Here is a 23584-nt window from a genome sequence, read left to right on the forward strand (position 1 = left end):
ATACACATATACATTTGACTAAACATACTCAACTGGTGTTTCTAAATAAGCCTACCCCGTGTACCTGACCTAAGTCTAATACGTGGGTGGGAATAGAAAGTTACAGTTTAAGTTAAGTTTGTTTTTGCCAAGTGACTGACTAAAGAATTCTCTGTGAGGGGTTATTCAGTTCTGTACCTGGAAGTTAGGATGAATGAGGGATGGTATCTCTCTTCTCTGCTCTCGATATTCCAGGCTGCCTGCGAGGGCTACCCGGAAACGCCGGTGCTGGATTTCTCGGCAGGAGAAAGCAGCGCGTCTCGTTCTCAGCGCGTCAGGAAGGCGGGGCTGCGCCAGCGGGGTCTGCTCTGCTCTGGGCTTCGGCAAGTATGGCTGCTCCGTCTCGTCACCACCGCGTGTGTTTGCATAGGGCAATATCGGTAATATTTATACCTTTAAGGTGCCGAGATTGACGTAAGGATGGACATAGATATGTCAATAAGGATGTCATACGACCAGGTCGTTAGCACATTCTATTGCTGAAGTTCTCGGTGAAATCAAAACAATGGCCGCAGGGTTTTTCCCAGGTTGTCATAGGTTTGATTTGTTATGAGAACTCCGTATGCCTTATCAGGGGCTGGAGGAATATCGCTTGTCTAATTAGATCGCAAGCGTTATGACCTAATCAGATAACACGTTCCTGTGCCGTAGTGTGGCTTCGTCAGATAACGTTATCTGCATCATGGGGGTTTGCTGCCTCATGGGCCGACTGCTAGTTAACTTGTTGGTTTGTTAACCAGAATAGGGTCAGGAATAGGGGGATCGATTCAGAACCTATAGGAATACATCACACCCACTCCACGCTAACTATGGACATATTTACTAATCTATACATAGTAAAACATAGTACAATATATTTATAAAGTATTGTGTATACCTTACCACCCCAAAATACATAAATGCATTTTGAAATTTTCAAATATACGGAAGAAATGCAGTCATATGTATAGTATGCACTCAAGCTGTAGAATAATGCTAAAGTAATAATGCATTTGTATACATTAATGCTATTTGGTATATGAGATTTACACATGAAATGGCTCTTAATACAGAAAAAAGGTTCGAGACCACTTCATCACAGAATAAAATACAATGAACATACCAGCGGGCAGCTAATGTCTATAAGCTATAAGTCTATAAGCTATCTAAGTTTAGAAATCTTAGTTCTCCAAGAATAGTTCTTACTTTAAGCAGAAGATAGTGTCCCGAAAAATATGCAAAAATATTTTGGGGCTGCTGAAAAAATGCTGTCCGTGAACTGGAGGGAAAAGTGTTCATGTGCTTTTAGTATTAAAGTTGAAGGCCAAATTCAGGGAACGCCGTGTACGAGTTTGTTCAAAAGTCTCTATTTCTGTTCTGGTGAGAACATCAAATCATTTAGGCTTTCGAAAAAGTTGTCAACAGCTTCCTGGGAGAGTTCCACTAACTCGGAAATAGGTGTAACCATGCATTCATGCGCATGATTGTCTCCATTGACATTCTGATTTGAATTGCTGACAGAAGGTCGTACCTGATCGATGCTGCTTTCATCTTGAACTTCACTACCCCTTAATCGTAGTGGTGAAGCTTCCACGAATGCCGTCATCAGGATTGGTAGCCGTTGAGGGCAGCACAAAGCATGAACCTTGATTGGGCTTAACAATGTTTCTGCATCCATTGGCGCATCCGATTGTAGCGTCAGACAGGTGTCTAACACGCATTCTTCTCCGCATAGCAGGCACCTTAATAGAGGTAAAACACATCGTTGCCACATAGGTCGAAAAGATACAAACCAAGTCATGTTCAGGTCTCTAAGCCGGGATAGTCCCAGGATTCTTGATATCCGGTCCCGGTATCCAATGGCTAGGATTGTTTCTTCCCTTGTCGCAGGTGTGTTGTCTGTGACATGGTTTGCCATAACGAAAAATAAGGACTAGGAATAGGATTCCTGCAATCAGTCCTAGAATGAGGGGAAGTCCGCCAAAAATCGAATGGACGAAATCTGGAAAAATACCCAGTATGGCTTTGAATGGTGGTAATGCCATCGAAAATACTGTCTTAAATACTTGTGAGACCCCACTGGTATCAGAAATATTTAAGATTTCATTCAGGATTTCTGCGAAATGTATGGGGGAATTAGTTGATAACAATGAATGTATCTCTGCAGTCGTCCTTGCGACTTGGAGATCATACGTTTCTTTTGATGACGTGAGCCTAGTAGGCGTGTGAAGAAGCACTGTTTTCATTCTGCTTAAAGTATCTATTCGAATAGAAGTAATTTTCAAGTTGGGCCATGCCCTTGCCTCCCTGTCTGGAAAGGAGCTGGGGAACAATGAGTGTCCACAGCACTTGACCTTCGCAGTCGTAGTTACGAGATAAGGAGTCCCGGGCATAAGACTACAGCATCTGCGGTCTACAATTAGAATGTAACTCCCATTATAGAGTCTTTGAAAGAATGGTTCTCTCTCTGTTGCAGGTGCGCCTTGCTGGTGACATGAAAGGTTATTTGAGTTCCCTTCACAGGCTCCGTGCAAACTAATTCCGTTACACAGAAGTGTACCGCTTAGTGACATTGCACAATTATTGCCACTAAGAAACACTTTCTGTCCTTTATTACTGACACATGCATGTGAATAGGGCAGGTTCCATGTTGTTTTTATGTACCCTTTTCCCAATTTCTCGTACATGCCAGCCTGTATATATTTTTGGCAGTATTGAAACCTGAAGGTTGAAATTGGAATATTTATTATTCCAATTATTATCCATTCACTGACAGGTCGTTCTGACATTGTCACTGGTAATCTCTCAAGTTTCTCAATGCTCAGGATTGTATAATCAGCTCCCTTTTGGGCCATACTGATTTGTCTATCAGTAAGGTTAAAGATATAGAATAGTGACGTTGTGTTGATTAAACGCCAAGGCACATAGCCTGAACGCAGATTTTGTAACGTCCAGCCAAGCTGTACAATAGAACGCAATTGGGACTGACCGTGTTGTAATAACAGTAAGTCTTGCGATAATATGTCGATTGCTGAAGACACAATGCTGTCCAAAGAAAAAATTCTGGAGGACAGAGTCATTAACCCATTGTCCACTACAGAAAGTGATTTTTCCAAATTAATACGGTCAATTTCCCGTATTCTCTCTGCTGTTTCAATTTGAGTAACCTTCCAGGCCTCATTGTATGCTGCATATACAGAGGCTGCTATGAATCGCTTTTGACGCTGTTTGCGTGGTCCCATAGTGAAATCACGCAAGTCAGCACCATCAGTAAGTAAAGTTAGGTGTTGCTTAATTTCTGCCAGTGTGGAAGTTTGTAGCCATTGAAGGCATAATTTGCCCACACTGTAGGTGGTTATTATCCCTGGGTGATGTCTTTGCGGATATCTAGGGTCTGGCCTGGTCATTTTGAACCCCTGTGTTTTGTTCAGGAATCTGTCTTGACAGTTATTAGTATCTGTGGGCCAGATCAACCACTGTTTCCAATCAGGATGTGTTCTGTTTTGGTTTAATACATAATTTACGTCTATCTCCTGATCTGTAGAGGTATTGCTGTACATTGTTGGTTTTGGAATAGACGGTTTATTTAAGTCTTTAATTTTGGCTAGGCCAAGACAGGTAGTTTGTTGAACAGTGTCATTTAAAAATATAATTTGTTCTGGGATCATGCAGGCTCTAAACAAAGATTCTATACCCTGTACTTGCCATTCTTTTGTGCCCCAAACACTTTTCAATTCAACATTTTTGTCCCAATAATCAAAACCAAAAGTATTCATTTGTTCAAAGAATGAGTCCGAATATATCAATTTTGTGTTTGTTATCATGGTCTTTGTCCCTGTCTTATTTGACAATTTGAAATAAAATGTTTCAGCATTACTTATGTTAAAACCTGAAAAGTATGAATATTTGTCGTAAACGGTTCTTGAGCTCCCTTTTGGAGGTGTTGCACAATGTTCCCATTGATTATAATTTAAAACATTTCTAGGTTGTGCAGATCTATGTAGAAAATGGTTACCATAATGGTTATAACAGTACATACTATCATAATTTGTAGAACCCTGCAAATAATCATGTTTGGTAAATTTAGCAGACATTACTAAGTCAGACATCATATTATTAATGCTTTCAAAGTCCCAATCATCAGCAAATGAGCTTGGTTTTACAAAGTCACTCAATGAGATCTTAATTTGGTGTGGATATTTCAGGATTTCAACCGGACCATAGATTTCGTAGTCAGTGTTGTCCCATGCTACCCCACCCGGTATAGGATTGGCTGTGAAGTTGGCTGAAGAAAGTTCTCTTTTCTCGACGTGTGAAGATGTGTGTGGTTTGAGGATCAAGTTGATTTTCTGACTTGCTGTGTCCATTTTAGCATATTTTCCCTCAATGAAGCGTCCCAAAGTTAGTATCATGATGAGCCAAAGTATGAGGATAAATGCACCAAAACCCACCCAAAATTCGAGCCATGGAGAAACCAGATATGTTTCTTTCAGTTGTTTCAAAGGTTCTTTAGCTTTATCTTTAAAGGTTTTTGATGATGGCTGTGTCTTTGATTCACTGAAGCCTTCGGAGGAATCATCGAAGTTTATGAAGTAGCCGGATGCAGTTCTGTCAATTGTTCCAATTGGTTCAGGATCATTGTTTCTTGCATTTGCACTTGGTACTTCATTATAGATTGGTGTGTCTCTGCTAAATGTTTTTATTTGGGTTTTCAGAGGTCTAAGTTCCATTGCATTGTTGCATAGTCCTTGTTGTTCTTTTGTAGGTGTTTCGAATGTGATGAGCCTCTTAATTAGGACCTCTGTACTGGTAGCAAACCTTGGTGTTCTGCTACTTATTGGGAGTCCACTTGGCCTACTATTTGTTATCGGCCACATGATTGTGGTTTTACAGGTCGATGGATACAACTCGGTTCTCCTTTTTACCAGCAAGTGGCGGTAGTACAACTGATCTTGTCCCGTTGACTGACAAGACAGGAACTGCTTTTCTGTAAGAAGGCCCAAATTCCTTCTTTACCGCGATCTTTTCTCTGACTAGATCCCCGACTTTTGGAATCCAGACAGGTCTTGCTGGGACAGGTGGTGGTTCTTCAGTGGTTGTTGGCTGTTGTTTCAACTTTATGTTGCTCAGGTCATTTCTTGTTTTGTTTAAGTCCTGCAAAATAGCCAAACGGTCTTTGATATCAAAGCTTTTTTCTTTCACCACTGAAGTCTGACTATCAAGGTCAGAGATCAACATCCTAGTTCCAAATAATAATTCGTACGGACTGAATCCCTTCAGAGAATTTCTTGGCAAGTTATTTAGACTACGTTGGACACTTATTAAATGTTTGACCCACCCAGCTCCCGAACCTAATATCCTTTCCGTTATAGATTGCTTTATGCCTTGGTTTTTTCTTTACACCATCCCGTATTCCTCAGGAAGGAAGTGAGAAGATTCCCGCTGTGCTATGCTCATTTGGCCATGTTTCCCCTCAGGCTGGAGGGCTAGAGTGAAAACAATGGTCAAATGTAGCATGCTCTTAGCGTATATGCCATTTAGACTCGCAAATCTTTGTATAACAGTCCAGACGTCAGCCGAGTGCTGGTGATCTACACTATAAGTGGAAACTAGCCTGTAAATGTTAATCGCAAGCCTTGCTATTTACTCTTGATTTTTTCTGGAGTAAAACTACGAGGTATTAAACTGTTTCTCTCCCCACTGCGATCTCTGTTGCAGTTTGGGCAGTTTTTTACAAACATGGTGTGACGCAGGCTCATGCCTGGCCACCAGTACCGTGATTGTAATTCTTCCAGAGAAGCTTTTAGTTTGAGGTGTCTGAGACCCTCGCCCATATGTGCGTCTGCGATTAACAAGTTTCTCCTGTCCATGTTTGGAATCACTCTATCCCCCACTCCAAGGATTCGAGCAAAAGGGACGGAGTTTGCATCGATTATGTATGTATAATTGAGTGGATAGTTGATCGGTAGCGCTGAGCAGTCGCCTTTTGATGACGTTTTCACCGCCAGCACTGTTTCACCGTCAATGTATTTTAATGTACGCTTTTTTCGAACTACGGGAGCCGATTTAGTGGCTGCCGCTGTGGCTGTTTCAGCCAATGAATTCCCTGCAACGTGAACGCCATCACGCTGATGACTCAGTGAGTGTGTCACGTGAGTCTTTGGTAGTTCTTTTTGTAAAAGAGCTATTTGTTCCCAAAGCAGTTTCTGCTTTATTGTTGCATCTGTGTCATCTTTGTAACCGTTTTGAATCCATGTCTGCAAATCCTTGTTATATGATTTGACGCAGTAATATGAATCTGACACTATAAGTGTCGGGAATTCGCGATCCGCATTATCTAGCGCCATTTTCAATGCTAATATTTCAGTCTGTTGTTCTGAATTAGTTTCTACTGAGTGTGTTTTTGTTAATAGAGGTTTTAGTTTACCTCCGCGCCACACTTCTTTTGTAATCCCACATGTGGGGTTGTATGCCTGTTCTCCCCAAACGGGGGGTTGAGCATGTCCGTCTGCATAGATTACACAGGCGTAATGTCGTAAAGGCAGAATGTCGATTGGCAGAGGGAATGTTCTTTCATATTCTAAATTTTCCATTTCTTCTAGTTCTGGATCAAAGTAATAGTATACTTTGTCCGTTGTGATTGAATTCACCCATTGTATCCATTCCGGATTTAATGTTGTTGTTGGTAAATTACACGGTGTTGTTAGTGCCTCAAAGGCTGATTCAGCTGTTCTGACTGTGATATGTCTACCGTCAGCTTGATCTTTTTCTCTAGCTATTGCGGTTTGAACTGCATGAACAATTTTTTCTTTGTTGCCGAATTTCTGTTCAGCTTCTGTGTACAAGTGTGATTTGAATGCAATTGGTACCTTTTCTCCCTCATTAGAGGTCAGGTATGTGAATCCGCATCTCCCTGGGATGACTCGAATCACAAGATTGCGTGTGTTATCACGTGTTTCTAATTTTGTTTTAACTAGCATGTCTGTTTGTAAGGATCTCAGAATTTCTGTGTGTATTTGAGTCCAATTGGATCTTTTAAAATCTGGTTTTATCAGATCATAAAGGGGTTTGACCCTTTCTGCGTAATTTGCAATATATGTTCTTCCGAAATTTAGGAAGCCTAGAATTGACTGTAGGTTTTTTAGTGTTCTAGGTGCTTGGAGGACGGCACATTTTTCTAGAAAATTGTCAGCCAGGCTTTTACCTTCACTTGATAATTCATATCCTAAGAACAGGACTGTCAGATGGGCAATTCTGGATTTTTTAAAGTTGAATTTGTAACCCTCTGCTGCGAACCCAAGTATTATGGTGTTCACTCTCTTCAAGTGAGTCTCCAAGTCATCATCTGTTAAGTATATGTCGTCGACATACGATAATGCTTCGTCGTCATATATTTGTAGTAATTCTGTTACTCTCGCTGAGAATACCCCCGGGCTGTTTTTGTACCCCTGGGCTAACCGACAGAATTGTTTTTGAGTGCCATTTATTGAGAACGCAGACAAATATCTGCTCTCTGGTGCTATGTTTTGACAAAAGAATCCATTAGAAATGTCTAATGTTGTTTTGTATTTTTTGCGCACTATGTTATTCATTAGTGCAGCACTATGCGAATTTTGCACTGCAAAAGTTTTGCAACATGAGTTAAGGTGTCGGTAATCCAAAACTAGACGATATGAATTGTCTGGTTTGGAGACCGGAAACAAAGGGTTGTTCATTTGTGAGGTGCAAGTTTCAATCACCCCCTGGTATTCTAGCTGATCTAGAATTTCTTTTACCTGTTTTTTAGCTTCTTGCTTAACTGGGTACTGCCTTTGTGCAGTAGGTTGTGATTTTAACTGGATTTTGTGAGGAGGAGAGTCCTCATCCCATCCTACGTGATTTTTATATAAAGCAGGAGCTTGAGCTACTGCCCACTTTCTGGCAAGTGTATAGTTTTTATGAATTGGGATGTGATTTGAGAAGGCAGGCATAATTATTTCTTCGCCATGCGGGCACTCCCTGACAAACTCTGGTGACCAGTCTTTTTCAGCTAGAAGGATGTCATAGCCCTTGGAGAGATTATCCCAAAATAGTCCCCTTATTTTTCTAGTCTTATCTCCCTCTATACGTAATGTTATTTTGTATATTTTGTGAGGTTTGCTAATTCTGGTGTCTGCAGTTTCCACTTGAAGATATTCATTCGTGTCCACTGTCTCCAGATGATTCATAAGGACTTTGCGAGCTATGCTCACTTCTGCTGCGCTGTCTAGCATTGTCTGAGCCCATTCTCCGTTTTTCAGTTGTGTACTCAGTATTCTCGGCATTGTTAACTACCTTGATACTGGCTACCTTCTTTTTTGGAAATTGTAATTTCTTTTTTAGCTGAGCAGGTTCCTTGTCTTTGGACTTGGCGTGCTCTTCTCTTTGTTCTGATCGTCCTCTTCTTTCCGATTTCTGCGAGGAAGTCTGAAAAGATTGAGAGGGACGTGTATCAATGTCTTGATATCTATCAGGTTTTTTTTATATTATCCCTATTTCTAAGGTTATATCTTTTCCCAGAGGGGTCACTCTGCGGTGACCTGTGTCTTTGGTTCGGAGATTTTTCTCTTCGCCTAGGAGACCTTCCTCTGGACTGGAATTTCTTTTCTTTAGGATTGGATTGTTTGTTTCCATCCCAGCTCTTTTTCTGTGATGTTGAGTTATTATTAAAAAATATTTTTTCAGGACTTTCAATCAGTTGTGGTTTTACTGGTATTCCACCTAAACTATCTCTACCTAGTTCCTCATAGGATTTTTCTATGATTCTGGCAATTTCAGCTGGTTGGTCTGCTATATCTGTCTCCTTTAACCTCTGGCGGATCGCCACGTTTGCTGCTTCACCTTTTATGTTGGCTAATAATATAGCCGAGACCTGCTTGTAGTCTTTTAGTAATTTCATACCAAGAGTTAAAGCGGGTTCTGGACCGTATTCGTCTTGAATTTGTTTTAGCACATCTGGTATTACCGAAATGGATGGAACACCATGCGTTTTTGTGTAGATTGAAGCGAAGACTGTACCCCAAGTGTCACAGTCCTCAATGTGTGGTGCGATTCCCATTGGAAGACAGATAGTCAGAATCCTGTGTTTTTCTAATGGGGTGGTGTCAGGAAACACCGCCTCTATTTGGGTGATTTTCTGTGCCAACCAGAATGGTATTTGTTCCCGTTTAGCCGGTACTTTACCTAGGCAGGATTGTATGTTCTGTGGTGTAATTTTATTTGTGTTCCCCTGGTGAGGGGTCAGCTGTGGAATTTTAATCGCTGGCTGAATTGTTGAAGTCCGCATCACATACTGGACTAATTGTCTGTGTATTTTTATTAGTTGTTTTAGCTGTGTTAAAAGGTTTGCTGCAGACATCCCATCGATGTCTGGATGTGGTGTGTATCTGGCTAGGACCGGCCACGTTGCTCCTGGTCTACCTAAAGGACCGAGGCTGGTGATGTGATTATTATGTTTTAGGGCGCCATCAAATAAGAGCAGGTGCTCTTGAAATTTGAGTGGTACTTCCACCTCCTCGAAAGGAGTGTACGTTTCAGGAGGTTCCTCTATTTTGTAATAGTGGAAGTACTTTGTTACAGCATTTGCTGCTGGAAAATTTATCCATGAATAGTATACCTCTGTCTGCCGATATTCGTGTGCCTCAATTACCAATATGACTGTGCCACCTCTAGGTGTCAGTCCGTTTTCTATAAGTTTTAAGGTTATAGATTTCCTTTTGATGACCGGGATGAGTATTATCTCCAGGTCTGCATTTTGTAGTGCAGTATCAGCTTCTGCGAGTTCAGTTGCTAATCTAACTGCCTCTCTTTCCTCATCACTGTCTACCATTTTACCGACAGGATGGTTATTTCTTTTGTTTGCAGATCAGGTTTCTTATGGAAACAAAGATTAGATGCACAATATTTTGGAACAGTGTATCCTTCAACGTTGACTATACCAAGAACCATACATAGGAGTTCCCTCCTGCGAGGTCTGGCGGATATGACCTTTCACCCACTCCAGACGTCTTTGGAGTATAATGGGAAAAAAGGGGTCTGAGTGAGAAAGCACGACTGAGTTACTCTAAATGTCTTACGTTAGTTTTATCGCCCTTTCCAAACGCGTTGGGCGCCATGTAGTGTAGTTCCTATTATCCCAATAGGCTCTGCGCATTGGAATAATACCTTCAATAGTATAGGCCTAGACAGACGTTAACTAGGTCTACTACTGTCGATATTAGACTTAAAGTTTTGGGTTTGCCAGCTAGCTCAGAGTTCACTAGAAACTTTCTCGAATGTTCAGGAAGGAATTAACTTCCCTGATTAGACAAGAAGGGATTTAGTTTCTGACAACCATAGAACATGACAACTTTGCTCTCCCCTAATCAAGAGTGTATCTCGAGAGTCGTGTGAACAAAAGGCAATTTATTTTACTCAGTCAGTACGTGCATTCTTAGTCTCATCAGAATGTAGAGAAAAGGAAGAGACGGGCGTGTTCAATAAAAAGGTGTTATTTATTGATCAGTCTCTTTTCTCGTACAAGAGAAATGGATCAATATTATTGCAATACTTATGGTTAAGTAAAGTGCATACATTAGAAGCAGAAGTATAAAATAATACTGTAAAAACATTGATATGGTTTCTAAGCCATATGAAGGTTTAAAATGAATAAAATATATTACATACACATATACATTTGACTAAACGTACTCAACTGGTGTTTCTAAATAAGCCTACCCCGTGTACCTGACCTAAGTCTAATACGTGGGCGGGAATAGAAAGTTACAGTTTAAGTTAAGTTTGTTTTTGCCAAGTGACTGACTAAAGAATTCTCTGTGAGGGGTTATTCAGTTCTGTACCTGGAAGTTAGGATGAATGAGGGATGGTATCTCTCTTCTCTGCTCTCGATATTCCAGGCTGCCTGCGAGGGCTACCCGGAAACGCCGGTGCTGGATTTCTCGGCAGGAGAAAGCAGCGCGTCTCGTTCTCAGCGCGTCAGGAAGGCGGGGCTGCGCCAGCGGGGTCTGCTCTGCTCTGGGCTTCGGCAAGTATGGCTGCTCCGTCTCGTCACCACCGCGTGTGTTTGCATAGGGCAATATCGGTAATATTTATACCTTTAAGGTGCCGAGATTGACGTAAGGATGGACATAGATACGTCAATAAGGATGTCATACGACCAGGTCGTTAGCACATTCTTTTGCTGAAGTTCTCGGTGAAATCAAAACAATGGCCGCAGGGTTTTTCCCAGGTCATCATAGGTTTGATTTGTTATGAGAACTCCGTATGCCTTATCAGGGGCTGGAGGAATATCGCTTGTCTAATTAGATCGCAAGCGTTATGACCTAATCAGATAACACGTTCCTGTGCCGTAGTGTGGCTTCGTCAGATAACGGTATCTGCATCATGGGGGTTTGCTGCCTCATGGGCCGACTGCTAGTTAACTTGTTGGTTTGTTAACCAGAATAGGGTCAGGAATAGGGGGATCGATTCAGAACCTATAGGAATACATCACACCACAGCCGTTTCTTCTCGCTGAGACCAAGTCGATACGGTTGTCCTAATCTTGCATCGTACTCGCTCGTTCGGAATCCGGCTCCATTGCGCAGGACAATTGAGCTGCGAACGAGTCCGACGAAAAGGAGCAGGTTTGGAAACGATTCGGTTGATGCGGGTGAGATCTTTGCATCGTACTTGGTTGTTTGGAACAGGGGACAGTTTGTTTCGAAACATGGGCTCCACATTTGCACGTTCTGAAACCCGTCTGGAGGCCTTCCTAACAACATCAGAATCAGCTCCTTACTAGTAAATGTGAGAGGGACATGGGGTCTTGAAAAAAGGGCATACTTATTACTAAATGGGGTTTTGCTGGGGAGTAAGGAGGGGTTCATGGAGAATTAGAGAGGGGCATGCACTCACCCAGAAAAGCATAAGCATATTGTTAATCACAAACTGCACTTCTAAACTTACTGCAACCAATCTGGACACAAAACAATAGTAAATGTGCTCCAGACCTGAGATGGACTAAGTCCAGCTCCACACATGGCCAATGACAGAAACTGCAATACCCTCCCATAGAAAATAATTGACAGTGGAACTTCAAATAGAATCCCACAGGAAATAATTAAAAGTGTATTTTAACAAAGTTTTTATTTAGAAATGAATGTATTTTTTTAAGTACATTATGGTTAAGTTTATACTAACTTTAAGTAACTTTTAATACATAATGAACATATATGAACATTTAACTTTAGGTAGGTATTTTGCTGATAGATCTTTCTAAAAATATTATATTTTAACATATTTAAATTAATTAAATATTTATTTAACAATTAGGTTAACAGCATAGTCAATGTTTAATTATTCTCCACATTTTACATTTATACACATTAATTTCCATTAGCATGTGACGTACATTTTTGTTACTATTTCTTTTTCAGTTTAATAAACTTTCTACAAGTGTCCTATACTTTACTAATGGAGAAGTTTTACCCCAGTCCTCTGCAAACAATGTGAAAAGGTGTGAGTAGAAACCCCCTCAATTTATGGGGTAGAGTCAAGTAAGTCTGCACTTTGTAATAACTTCACACCTAACAATGGCAAATGATCAAAAGTAGCAAAATTACTACAAGCGTAAGAGCAAAATTACTCATGTGTACATTTTTCTTAGTGAAGAGGCCCCACAGTTTTTTTTCACAAACTACATCCAATTCTGAGCTATTTTTATCTGTGTAGTTGCCCTCTCCAATGGCCTCCTACAATTCTGACATGAGCCAGTTGGCCACTGTTTATAACTATTACTTATTGGATATTGTCAAACCACTGATTTACAATTCATCCTGGTTCATGCCCAGTGGAGACATGCCACTACTAAGAGCATTTTACCCACCTCCTAATATTTTCAGTGTGATTTTGCTTTGAGATGTTGATGCAGCACATGTGCATTATTCTATGTCTAGAGAGTCAGGCAGGGTTGGGCATTTGAAATAGGATGCTCAATCCCTCCTGTCCTCAGCCTGTCTCGGAGAAGTTAGTGTACCTGGCCTCCAAATTTGACTAGTGTGTGATTCTGCATTTCCAATAATACAAAGAATGCACACAACAGTGAAGTTTAACAGTGAGTGACAATGGTGGCTGGAAATTACATCAGAGGCATGTATTCCAATTTGAAAAACGCCCAGAACCTATTGTGCATTCTTCCTTCTTCAAGCACTTAGAATATTTTGTTTTCCTCTAAGGCCGCTTGGGAAAGACTTAGGTACCTTGCATGAGTAAAGAGTTTTTAGCTGAGCATCCTTTGTTGAAGGGAGGCGTAAACTAGAAAGAAAAATAAGCAATACTATGTAGGAAAAGCATCGTTTTTGCCCTGCTCACCCCCATAGTTTGACTGATACTGGTGATTACTGACTCTGACTGTGCCCTGGGTTCTGCTGACCACGCCCAAGTCCAGCGCTCTATTTAAAAAGTATATGTTAATTGGTATAGTTACAATTGGTTTAGGCAACCTACCTATAAACCCCCAGTATATGGTAGGGCATGCAGGTTTAGAGACCCCAGTGGAGTTAATACAAGTGAGTGTACACTGCTGTGGTGTCCAGTATCCTTTTAAAGCCAGCCCAGACTTGTAGGCTGGTTATAAAATAAAGTTGTGTCCAAATTCAACTTTGTAATTTAACGTACTTCCTAAGTTTAAAACAACCTTATTATTAAATATAAGTCACCCTTACGGTCTGCCCTGGGTAACCCAAAGGTAGGATGCCTTGTTGTAAAAAGCAGGGACATTATAACAAATGTTTTATATATCCTAGTGAGGAAAGAACAGCCAAAGCCATTTTCCCTATTGTAGTGCTGCTAGTTCAACAGGCTAAAGTGGGAAAGAAGTGAGCTAGTGTTAGAAAAGGGGGTCTCTAGTTGGCAGTGGTAGGTAACTTTGTCCAAATAGGGACCCTTGCTTCTAGTCAGGGTAAGGAGAATACACTGCTAAAATAACCCCTGCTCACCCCCTTGGTAGCTTGGCAGGAGCAGACAGGCTTATCTCAGAGGCAGTGTGTAAAGCATTTGTGAGCACATACAGTAATACAATGAAAACACTACATATCGACACCACACCAGTTTAAAAAAAAAAAAAGAAATCTTTATCTGAACCAAAACAAGACCAAACAACAAAAATCCACAATACAGTAGTAACAATATGACTTTCAGATGGTAGGAATAGTTCAGTTCAAAACAAACTGCAGATGCGACACTTTTCACACAAAGTACAGTGGATGCATCATGCAAACAAACAAAATGGGCTGCAGGGAAGGTGATGCATTGGTTCCTTATACTCAGGGAAGTTGAATCGTCAGTTCCTTGCTCTGGAGAGTTGATGCTTTGCTTCCTTACTGCTGCACGGGGAAGGTGATGCATCGCTTCCTTACCGGAGAGGAGGTGATGCGTTAGTTTCTTTCTTTGTGGGAAGGTGATGCGTTGGTTTGTTACTGCTTTCCCCAATGATGCGACAGACTTGGCCCCTCAATGCGATGCGACGAAATAGGACAATGTGTGGATTCTTGCAGCCGCACAGCAGGGCTTGCGTCGAAATAGGAGCAGTGATCTCGGACTTCGGAGATTGTTGCACTCGATGCGCCATGCGGCGAATTCTCGAGCCATGACTGGTGTCGCAACGGTTTCTTCAGCGATGCACCAGAAACAGGTACGGTTGCGTCACGCTTCTCAGTGTTGCATTGAATTTCCATCTCCCAATGGAAAACAGTCTCTAGAGGTCTAAAACAACCGCAGGCACCGTCTTGAAGGTCAGAACTCCCAGCAAGGCAGTTCAGGGAGCTGGTGTGAAGTCTTTGTGCCCATGAGACTTCAGAACAGGAGGCAAGCTTAGTTTCAAAACCTTTAAGATCTTCCTCAAGCAGGGGACACAGCAAAGAGCAAACTCCTTTCTCCTTTCCTTGGCAGCAAGTAGCCACTGCTGGCCGATCCCAGACAGCCAACATCACAGGGGCAGTATTCCTCCTCAAGTTCTCTGCTCTTCTCCTTGGCAAAGGATCCTATTGATTCCCAGAAGTGTTCCAAAGATCTTGGGTCTGGGCTCTAGTATTTAATTTTATATACAAAATCCTTTGTTCTCTGATGGCAGAGAAGCCCTGTGCTTGGTCAAAACCTGTTCTGTCCTCTCTGGTGCAGCTTCCCGGCAGGAGGTGGAGATAACATTGTAGAAGGCAGACCAGGCCCATTCAGGTGAAAGGAAATCTCCTTCCCCTACCCTAAATGCAGCCCAGGTCTATTCAGCCCACCACTGACTCCATCAGGCTATCTAGAGCTACTGCTCCTCCCCAGCCCCTGACACTTCAAACCCAGAAATACAATACATAAACCTGGCAGAGACACACTGAATGGCTAAGCAAGAAAATACCCACTTTTTAAAAGTGGTATTTTCAAACACTGAATGTAAAAATCACCCTCACTAAAATAGTTCAGGCATACTAAACTTTATTTTCCTACCTTGTTTCCAGGGGTAGTTATGTTTATAAGATATTATAAGCAAACTCCCAATTCTATCCCAAGGGAACAGATAGCCTTGCACTAGTGAAAAACTAATTTGGCAGTATTTCACTATCAGGACATGCCACACACACCAGGGCATGTCCTACTTTTCACATACCCTGCTCCCTACCGGCAGGGGTACCTTGGGCCTACCTTAGGGGTGATTAGAATGTAAGAAAAGGGAACTTGCCAGGTCGGCATGACAGTACCAGACTGCACAAAGGCTCTTGCAATGGCAGGCCTGAGTTACATTTACAGGTTGCTTATGTGGGTGGCACAATCAGGGCTGCAGCCCACTAGCTGCATTTGATTTACAGGCCCTGGGCACACACAGTGCACTGTACAAGGGCCTGACTAGTATATTAAATATGCCAATAATGGAATCACCAATCCATATCTACAATTTACAAAGGTGAGCACTTGCACTTTGGCACTGAAGAGCAGTGGCAAAGTGCCCAAAGCATCTAGACCAGCAAAACGAAGTCCAACACACAGCCAAAACACAGGAGGCAAAAGGCAAAAATACAGGGGAAACCCACGCCAATTATGCCAGGTATAACAGCTAGCAACATAATTCAAAGTATTAAAATAATAGTTACACACAATCCAACAGCTTGCCAAGGTCAGATTTATTATAACTATTGCAGGAAAGGAGTTTTAGAACTTACTTTCCTGAAGTTACTTAAAGCAGCCCTGTATCAGCCTCTTCTGATTGGCCAGCCTTTGACAGCCTGAGCCAAGCTGCTCCCTGATTAGATGTGAAGAGGCCTGGGGCTGAAACAATACATCCATTAGGTGGGGGGAGATTTGGTTCCTGGATAAATCATGGACAGGAAGGGGGCTTGGAAGGCAAACTGGGCTTCAAAGTGAGAAGCCAGATCTCACAGGACCCAGGTGGCCCCCACTTCCTTGATCAACAGCCAGATGGGAGCCCCTCTAATTAGATTAGGAGAGGGTCTGGAAGAGGAGTGGAGGGAAAGGTTATCCACAACTGTGGGTTGGATTAGCCAGACCTGATCTCCAAATTTTCTCCACTTTGATTTTCGCTGAGATGTGCATTCTGGGACAAACATTTGCCACACTTCCCAGGACGTTGTCATAGCAAATGCTGGCACTTGAAATCCTTTGGTTGCGTGCACCCCTTCTTGCCAGCCCATAATTGGGAATAAATATGGTAGATATGCAATAGCACCTCGGATCCCATGTCTGAAAATGCTGGCAAAAGACTGCCCTGCTGGACCATTTGTTTGCACATGGGAGGAATGCACCTGCTGCACTCTAAAGGCTCCACAACAGAAGTACTTTGCTTATCTTGAAATATAAGGAGTGGACTCACCTGACAATCAACAGGTAGAAATGTACTGGGCGAAGCCACCTGCAACAACCACTTCAAGGACAACTCCAGCTGACCAGATTCATGTGGATTTTACTTGGATTGACCAGGTGTATTGTTGGAGTTGGAGTCCGAGACCCCAAGTTGCAAACCCGAGGTTCTAAACCCTTGGCTGGTGCTATGGAACTCTTTCCATCATCAAGGAGCCTTCAGAGAAGAACTTCTGAAAGTTTGTGGAACTTGTAACAAAGTTTTGTGAAAAAGCTCCAAGAGGAAGACCGGCATCGAAAATGAGAGTCAAGCTGGCGACATTGAAATGTGATTTGGCCTGATCGTGCAGGTTTTCCCTGCTGAAATCTCCGGAGCTCCTTCCCGTCGACAATGAAGACAAAGACCTCCAGGACATACCGAGGCACCACAATGCATTAGGTCATCGTCGTCAAAACGAAATCCAAATCCGAGGAACTCATTGCTTGACATTGAGAAGAAAACCTACAAAAAAGTGACTATGTCAGAAGGTAAACACTTGACCGGGCACAAAGACTCACTGTATCTGACCTGTGCTTAATCACGGTTGGCCTGAAGCTTGACTATGTCCCAGTCTAGTGAAACAGATAGTCACGGTTGGCACTTTACTTTCAGGGACTGGAAAGCACATTTTTTAATTTAAACTTTAAAAAGTCTTATTTCTGGGTACTCTCCATTGGATTTTTGTCATTTTGGTGTCATTTCAAAGATAAAAATATTCTTTATTTTTATAAATTGGTGTTGGATTTTTATTGAGTTATGTCTTTTACGTATTTAGGAAATAATTAAGGAATAATTTCCTATTCATTTCTATGGGCCAGGAGGCCCATAGGAATGAATGTGAAATTATTCTCAATTTGCGATTAGCAATTTGCTAATCGCAAATTGAGAATAATTTCAAGGGTGCAAAGGTGTCTTAAGGACATCCTTCTGCACCCCTTAATTTGACATGTGTGCGCATATGGCGCACATACATGCCCTAAGGGCATGTATGAGCGTCATATGGCACCTTTAGAATTTTAAAAAAGTGCATTTTGAAAAGAATTCGCCAATTACCACCAACTACAAGTTGGTGGTAATTTGCGAATTCTTAGTTCAAAATCGCAACACTAAAATGCTTAATACATTTCAAATAAGAAATCGCAATTTGCCATTTCTTAAAAGCCTCGCAATATTAAGGAATCGCAAAATTTGCGATTCCTTAATATTGCGAGGCTTTTTGCATGATACATTCCAAATCCTGTTTTTTTTTGTCGCAAACGCTGCTATTTTGCGAATCGCAGCATTTGAGACAAAAAAACCGGATGATACATCTGCCCCTTACTGTTTTGGTGACATTGATTGCTTTACTCACCTGCCTCCTAATTATGCCTAACTAATCACCAGCCCAGCTACCAAGGGTTAAGCAATGATTGATTTATTTGAGATCGCACTAGGCCATATTTGTGATTGTGGTGCTATTGCTAACTGTAAGTACCTACCTGGATCTACTAATAAACCACGTTCCAACAAACTATAAAGGCCCATTCCTTGCAAAGAATCTCTTGTGCTTATTTTACATCAACTTCCACAGTCACTTTTCCAAATCAGAGATTGGGTGGGACATGCAAAAGAACAATTGCACACAGAAAAGATTAACAAAAGAACAGGCATGGAATGCAGAAAAATTCCACTTCAACAAACCACACATAGATGCACAAACTAATCAATGGTAACACTAATCAAAGATCACCTTATGTTGCTGAATGTTTGTCTCAAAACTCCCCCTTATCTTCACCTGGATCAATATAGATAGCAGGTGATCAAAGACAGTGATATGGCGCAATGTGAATGTGGTTAGACACTTAAAAAGAGGTGCAACTACCAAACAAACCTTCCAAAGATAATCACAGCACATTATCTGTTGGTGGGCCAAAATATAGAGTCACTGAAGGAGTCCAATGTGGAAGGGGCTGGAAGGATGCCTCCTCCAAAGCTTTTTCCTGCAACAATGTATCTCCTTGCCAATGGATTTAATTCACATTCTTTCTACAACAAAATCCCAGCACCTAAAGCCAATTCAGATGCAACCATGCTGAGAAAGACAATTAAAAATGTGTATTAGTAATAGTTCAATGCTACAAACTGCCTAGTCTCACATTAATCCATCCATCAATTTGATCTATTTTGGTGATCAGTCCTATGGAGTCATGGTGGTAGTGATGAACAAGAAAAAGAAAAGACATTGATTACAAGAGGAGTTACAGGAGGAATGGTAGCTTACATTTTGTGTCCTTGCCTTAATCCGATTTGAAGGAGAAATTAAAAATGAATTGCTCATCCCTGACAATTCTCTCATTCTGTGTTCCATCAACAATTGGATGCTGTTCCAGCAAAAATTAAATGCACTAGAAACACCTAGAGAGCCTGTTCTCTTACCACTTAGTTCTAGCAGTAAATCTCACCAAACCCAGAGAGAGGTAGTTGATGTCCAAGATCCCATCAAAGAGGCAAAACAAAATGAAAATGGCATACGAAAACCTGTGGCAGGTGTAGCTTCCGAGAACCTTCATTGTTCAGAACCCAAAAAAAATTAACTGAATGTGTCCGCAGCAACCATCACCTTAAAAGCAACAAGGGTAACATGGAACATTGTGAAAGTCAAAAAGTTTATACGCATGTAAGATGACTTAAATTGAAGCGCAATCACTGATGACAATTGGACTTTAGTCATCATTAATGTTCCCGAAACTTCAAGGCTATCAGAAACAAAACACTAGTGTGATTGACAGTGTGCTTGTGTTTCATATGAAGTCTCGACAACGAAATTTCTACTCCATGCTCTAAACCTCTAGAGAATTTAAGCAAAAATATGTAAGGTTTCCCTGATTAACAGCCTTTTATACCTGCAGCTGTGTTGGATGCTTTGTTATACTATCTTTATGTTCCCAATCTGTTTTCAAATACTTCTTTCACTGACTTTTTCCAATTACTCGGAAGTATTTTTTCTCCTATTTTCTTTTTTGCAATGTAGTATATTGATTTATGTTGTATTTATTTAGACACGAAAGTGTGAAATAAACTGAAACTATGCTACCCCATATTGTTGAGACCTTAAATTTGTCTTTGAGACCATTGCCGCTAGAGTATGCTAAACTCTAAGGAAATATGTATCTAGGAAGATTACAATCCCACCCATTTCTATCCTGATCTCTTGGTTTATCTATTGTACTTCTGGCTTGGACAGCTCAATTATGATATACAACTAAAACATAGCACAATCTTTTTCTATCACTCAACTGTTCCATATTTTATTCCATCATTAACTCTTTTATTATTTTAAAGCAGAATAATACAACATCAACTCACCTACACCAGCAGGACGGTGGGTAAAAAATATAATTAATCAACAAAAGAAGAAGAAACAAACAAAATAGTAAGAATAGAGAGAAAAGAAAAGTGAATATATATACTTGACAATTTCAAATAATACCCTTAAGAGGATAGCGGGTTTTGCATAGAGGTTGGGTAGAAAATCGTCAAAGAGGAGGCAACTCGTCGGAAGTGGTTGATTGTGTGAGACGAATTAGACGAAAGTAGACAGGACTGATCAGCTCCATAAATTCGGTTTTATACATTTGTTTGCTAAGAATCGAATACTAGTACCCCATGTTCTATCAAACCATGGGAGAGAATGTGTGACTGTTGCTGTAATCTTTTCCATAAGCAAGAAATCCCATAGTTTTTGAAGCAAATCCAATTTTGTCAGGATACCATCAGTACCTCAATGGGATAACAGCACCTGGTTAGCTGCTCCAATCATTTAGGTAATGGCCCGCCCACTGTGTGCTTTCAAAGGATAGGTCAATGCGCTAGGGAGTACTACCAAAATATAGCTGTGAATCCTAGGCCATTCAGTGTTGTGAATTTCATCAATAGTTGCCAGAAATTCCGTCCAAAAGTGTTGTATATATGGGCACTGCAATAAAATGTGTAAGAGTGCCCACCTGGACGCATTGTCTCCAGCAATAAACGGGCCCCGTAGTATCGTTCCAGTAGTGCGCTATCTTAAGGAACACTTCTGTGCTCTCACTCTACCTCCCACCTCCCCTGTGCCGGGGTTTTGGCATGTGCAATGGGAGTGAGAAGAAAAGATGTCTGAGAGGATGCGTTCATCAGACAGATGAGTAATTAGCCATTTCTCAACTTTGTAAAGGGACGACTAGCATGTGGGCAAATATTGGGCTGGACAATCCAGTATCAGAGAGCCAAATATTGCCCCAGTAAGTATTGGGAGGTAGATTGTAGTTAGAGGCAAAGCAGGGGAAAGACCATTAAAACATTTACATCGAAAAAATCACCCACTCTCTTACAATTTACTTCCTGCCACTTAAGTTAAGAGTCTCCCTTTGCCGCTGGAGGGAAATCAGGATTTCCGATTGGATGAAGTAAGGGGTGAGATATGCGAGGAAAGACAATGTGTCTCTTGCACCCAATCCTGCACTCCCACTGTGGCTCAAGTGACCGGTGATATAAAAAACCCTGGTGAGCGGAGTCTCTTGGAAACCGAGGTACCTTCTATATGTAAATCCCTGCAACTGCCTGATCGATGAAACACCATTGTTTCTCAGGGCTGGTCCTATACCGTTATATCATGTAGCACAACTGAGTCACCTGGTAGTGCCTTTCAATGTGTGGAAACCCCAGCCCCCCATCAGCTTAGTACAAATATGCCTGTGTTAGAAATGGGGGTCTCTAGTTGGCAGAGGTAAGTACCTTTGTCCAAGTAGGGACCCTTCTTCTAAGTCAGAGTAAGGGAGGTACTCTCCTAAAATAACCCCTGCTCAACCCCTTGGTAGCTTGGCATGACCAGTCAGGCTTATCTCAGAGGCAGTGTGTCAAGCATTTACACATAACCAACAGTAATACAGTGAAAACACTACAGAAGGACACCACAGCAGATTAAAAAAATATCAAATATTTATATATGTATCCAAAACAAGCCCAAAACAATAGGAATCCAACCAACATACAGTACTTAAAAATGTATACTTTGCAAGATATCCTTAAGATTGCAGAAATATTTCAAAAACACAGTTCCTCTGAGACTATAGCTCCGTTATTTAATCACACTGAACAGCAGAATCTTTTTTTTGCGCCATTATTCAATGTATAATATGTCAAGTGATTTGCACAGTATTCTTGCTTCACTCACCCCCCTTACCCTCACTCAAATCACCGACTCTTCCTAATACTCCTTCTCCCCACCTTTTCTGGCCACCCTCATTAGTATTGAAAAAAAAGATTCTGATGTTCAGTGTGATTAAATAACACTATCCAATTATACAACGTCTTCCTTAAGTTTGTTTATTTTCGCTTAGTTTATTCTGTATTCTTGAACGCATTTTTACTGGAACCACTTACTACTGTACTTTAGCACTGATCAGCAGTGGCAAAGTGCCCAGAGTCCTAAAACCAAAAAAAAAACGACTAGGAAAAAATAGGAGGAAGAAGCAAAAGGTGTGGGGATAACCCTGCAAAAAGGGCCATTTCCAACACCCTGCTTTCGAGCCATGTGTGCCTCCCCCCCACAAAGTAAACTGTCTATAAGATGTTGCAATTTTCTTAAAGCTTGTGCTAAGGGTTTGTGTCAGGGTTTGCATGACATAAATAATTCTAGGGAGTCAGGCCACCGGTATGCCTAGCCATGACAATGTATACCGTTTCCAGGAGGAAAGTTCTGGACAAGCATTAATGGGGAGTGTGGATTAATTCTCTAGGGCTGTTCGGTCAATCGCGGGCTATATTTCACCCCTTGGGTAGCCCAGACAAAGGAAAATAAGGCCGTTAGGCGAAGATGGTCCTCCCCGAGGATGGTCAAACTAAGAGCCAGGGTTTTCTGTAAATTAATTTCAAACCCAGAGGCTTTTCCGTATTTCACCATTTCTCAAAGGAGAGGAGGCATAGAGGTGAAAATCGGAGTCAGTGTTAGCACAATATTATTGGCGTATAATGGCACTTTATGCACCCTCCCTCCCACAGTAATACCTGCTATACAACCATGTTGGTGAATCTTTTCAGCTAAGGGCTCCATATAAAGAGCAAATGAGGCAAGGGGCATCCCTTTCTGGTTCCACATGGCACCCAAAATGGTTGAGATAATACGTCACTAACTCTAACTATGGCCTCTGGAGCTGCATAGCTGCACCTTATCAAGCGTTGAAATTCCTCCCCAGGCCAAATCGAGCCAGAACCAAATGAAGATAAGACCAGTGAACTTGATCAAAGGCCTTTTGGCATCAACTGGCAGGAGAAGGGCAGCTGCTCTGGATTGTTGTGTTTTGTCAAGGAGGTTTCAGAGGCACTTTGAGTTGTCACTGCAGGTCCTCTCCAGAATTAACCCAGACTGACTAGGGTTAATGAGTTCCTGCATAGAAGGCACTAAACGGGAAGCCAGGATGCTAGTGAAGAAATTTACGTTGACATTCAGTGGCTAAATGGGGTGAAAGGAAGCACAACACACCAGGCATTTGTCCGGTTTAGGAAGAACCACAATCATGGCTAACTCTTAGAAGCAGTTAGAGTCATGGAATTGCTGAAGGAGTTGTAGAGGCACACCAAAAAGGGGCAGAGTTTGTCTGCAAAGACTTTGTAGAAATCAGAAGTGGAACCATCTTCCCAGTGGGCTTTACC

Source organism: Lissotriton helveticus, chromosome 12 (assembly GCF_964261635.1).
Source record: "Lissotriton helveticus chromosome 12, aLisHel1.1, whole genome shotgun sequence".
Lineage (NCBI taxonomy): Eukaryota > Metazoa > Chordata > Amphibia > Caudata > Salamandridae > Lissotriton > Lissotriton helveticus.